Raw genomic sequence first — 396 nt, 5'->3', positions numbered from 1 at the left:
GGCCACGGACGCGAACAGCTTTATCCCCCAATAGTTTGACGATAGGAGATAACACGATAACAAGACCAATGTCAAATAAAACTTTAAAAGTTTCTACAATTTCCTGTTTTCCTTTGAAATTTAGTAATATTGATTAAAGTCTGCAGGGCTAACTACGAAACTCGAACTCGGAGTTCGTGTCGTGCGGTCCCTCTGAACTTATACTATTTAATACGAGAGCGAGAGGGACAGTACGATACGAACTTCGAGTTTCGAGTTTCGTAGTAGCCCTGCAGACGGTCATTAGTGATCATTCGTTAAGTATGTAAAAATTAGTATGTTGTATATTAAAAATTTAACTTGCAAAGTCTATTAAGTATTTGTAATGTTTTATGATTATCATTTATGGTGCTTAAG

The sequence above is a fragment of the Choristoneura fumiferana genome, chromosome 2 (assembly GCF_025370935.1).
Source record: "Choristoneura fumiferana chromosome 2, NRCan_CFum_1, whole genome shotgun sequence".
Lineage (NCBI taxonomy): Eukaryota > Metazoa > Arthropoda > Insecta > Lepidoptera > Tortricidae > Choristoneura > Choristoneura fumiferana.
The sequence above is the reverse complement of the archived record's forward strand: the minus strand, read 5'-3'. Positions refer to the sequence as shown.